This window comes from Prionailurus viverrinus, chromosome B4, assembly GCF_022837055.1.
Source record: "Prionailurus viverrinus isolate Anna chromosome B4, UM_Priviv_1.0, whole genome shotgun sequence".
NCBI lineage: Eukaryota > Metazoa > Chordata > Mammalia > Carnivora > Felidae > Prionailurus > Prionailurus viverrinus.
Genome location: NC_062567.1, coordinates 23917948 through 23921027, shown reverse-complemented (window position 1 = coordinate 23921027; position 3080 = coordinate 23917948).

Sequence of the window (3080 nt, the reverse complement as noted above, 5' to 3'; positions counted from 1 at the left end):
CCTCGCCCCTTGCCCAACTCCTCCCAAACCAACCCTTCCTCTGGAAAGATAAGACTCTCTTCTCAGTTCCTGTATCCCCTTCCCCTGAGTTTGCATTTCCTTTTATTCCAGACTAAGGCGGCTCTTTGTGAAGGGGGATGTGGCGTTTTTGCACAAATATTTAATCTTTTCCAATCTGCCCTCTGCACTGCCTGTCAGTTCTCAGGGCTGAAACCACTCTGTTTGCTTTAGCTCGTAACGGGATACTGTTTTGAAAAGTGATGCAGAAGTCCGATTACTTATGAATCTGGGCTTTATTTTGCATGAATGCTTTTCAAGGCTACGATAGATTTATTTTTTCTTCCTCACCAAGAATTATGTTGCCAGTGGGGGTGTGGTAGCAAGCAGGCAGGGGAATCCAGAGAGCTTTTAACTTTTTACCCTGTAGCTTGAAAACCTCTGCTGCAGGGACCTAGTAAAACAAAGTTAGCCAAGGTTTTACTGGCAGCTTCTTTCAGGAAAGATCTCCCCCTTCCCTTTTTGGAAATGTCATTATTCCCCACAAAATGTAATTCATCCTATTAAAGTGTCTGCAGTACCTGTTAGAAATCACCTGTTAGGGGCTCCGGAGTGGCTCAGTCGGTTAAGCGGCCGACTTCGGCTCAGGTCATGATCTCGCGGTCCGTGAGTTCGAGCCCCGCGTGGGGCTCTGGGCTGACAGTTCAGAGCCTGGAGCCTGCTTCGGATACTGTGACTCCCTCTCTCTCTGCCCCTCCCCTGCTTGCACTCTGTCTGTCTCTCTCTCAAAAATAAATGAACGTTACAAAACTAAAAAAAAAAAAAAATCACCTGTTAAATAATAAACATACCGAACAAAGAAAAATGTAGACATAGAATAATAGTAACCAATTCTTTTTAAACCTGATTGGTGCCATGTGCTTCTGATGCTGTTGCTAATTGCTAATCCTCGCCTCAACTGTGTGTGGCAAATATGTTCTTCCCATTTTATAGGAAGTGAAACAGCATAGTAATCACACGCTTTGGATTTGTCAAGACAGTATGGACTTTCATTTTTTTTTTTTTCTCTCAACGTTGGACCAAGTGGCAGATGATGGGTCCTGATTGGAAAGCGTGGCTCAATCTCCTGTTTCTAGCCTCAAGTGAGGTTCTCCCCAGGCAGCCAAGAAGTCCATGGAGAGATAGGTCCCATAAAAATCGTGTACACGGGGGCTCCTGGATGGCTCAGCTAGCTGAGCGTTTGACTCCTGATTTCTGCTCGGGTCATGATCCCACGGTTCAAGGGATCGAGCCCCGTGTTGGGCTCTGCATTAGCAGTGCAGAGCCTGCTTGGGATTCTTTCTCTCTCCCTCTGTCTCTCTGCCCCTCCCTCCCTCCCTCTCTCTCTCTCTCAAAATAAATAAATAAACATTAAAAAAAAAAAAATCACGTACTGAGGGCTTTTGGTCAAGTCCGGAAAGAGCATAAGCAGTGAGAAAAGAAAGAGCCCTTTCCAGAACTTCAGGTCTAGAGTCCCAGGCCTGCAAATGTTGCTGGTTAAGCCAACTACACAACAAGAGAGGAAAGAGTACAGAAGCAGCAACTGAGTGCTGTTGCTCATAGGCGCTGTATTTTAGAAAACATTAATTGGGGGGAAATCGTGTGGTATGTGGAGTGAAAAGATCGGGTTACAAAATTAAAACTGCTTCCAACTCTGTAAAACATAGAAAGAAAAAAAAAAAAAAAGAAACGGGGAAGAAAAGCCAAAAGTATTCATAGTAGTTATCGTTGACTGGTGAGGATATTTTGATCGTTTTGAAAAATATTTTCTGTATGTTCCACAATGAATATGTATTCTTGTTATGAGCGGAGCCCAGCTGATAACGCGACCAACACCAAGGCCAGGGAAACGCCCCTAGCTCCATTTGCCGTGTGGGGTTTGGCCTGAACACCAGTAAGGAGCCCCCAGTGGCAAATGTTGTTTGAATTGCAGGCTCACGTAAGAAAATATCGTCTTTGTCTTTCTTCTCCCTTCCCCTCTTCTGTGAGACTGTGTATTAGCTTCTGACCTTCTGTTTCCCCCCTTTGTGCTGTTCCAGAAGGGTCAGATTAAACAGATGTGCTTGCTGTGTCTGTGATGGAGGACGGTTTCTGAGCGTCCCTCTCCCATTCTGCACTGTGAACCAACTGGATAAGAGGGAAGGAAAAGGAGGCAGAGACAGAGTCACCTGTCTGAATCACAGTGCTGTGTAGCTGCCTGAGGTCCCTAAGGGGGCCCTGTGGTGATCCAGAGGATTCTGCTACAGTCAGGTTTCCTCCTGGATCCTAAGCTCCCCCAGGGAAGAGGCTCCCGTGCAAACCAGCAGAGAGAATTGTCATCCCCTGCCCACTGCGTCTAAGAAACTTCCAGCAGCTTGATGCTCCGTGGAGTGGCTGCCCTGGATGATGGTCATGACCGGAGTGCTTCCTTGGCCATGTTCACTCTTCTGTCTAGTGGCACCGCAGAGAAAATGTAGAGCCTGACTCTGGGGGAGTGGGCTTGGAGTTGGCCATTTAAAAGAAATGGCCACTGGAAGAAATAATTTTCATGTTTTAGACTTCAAATGTAAATTTTTTGTTGGAAAAAAGCAATACGTGTTTCTTGTCTCAAGTTTTAGAAGTCTAGACCGCTCGCCATCGATTTTGGGAGGACAGAGGAAATCTTTCTTGGTCTCCTAATGAAGCCTTTATTTCTTTAAATTGACTTAGATTAAATTTTGGGTGTGAGCATTTCCTAGTCTTTTCTTCTAGATCTTTCTGGGGCTGGCTAATGTTTGTGCTATATTGGGGTACACAAAGAGGTGGGTGATGAACACAGGTGAGGGGCTCAGGCACTCCCTATCCCTGAAGAAAGTAGGCTACTATTCTTTCACTGGGTTCAGAAGATTCCTATACAGCAGCAGAGTTGCCCTGGATTTCCCACTGTGGCACTGTGGGTCTCAGGGGGACAGTCACCCTTTCTATATAATTCAGTGTCTTCACTGTAAAGTGAAGATTATGTTACACTGTGCCCCAAGGTAGTGTGAGGTGCATTTGAAATATTAGCTGCGAACCTGATTTGAAAA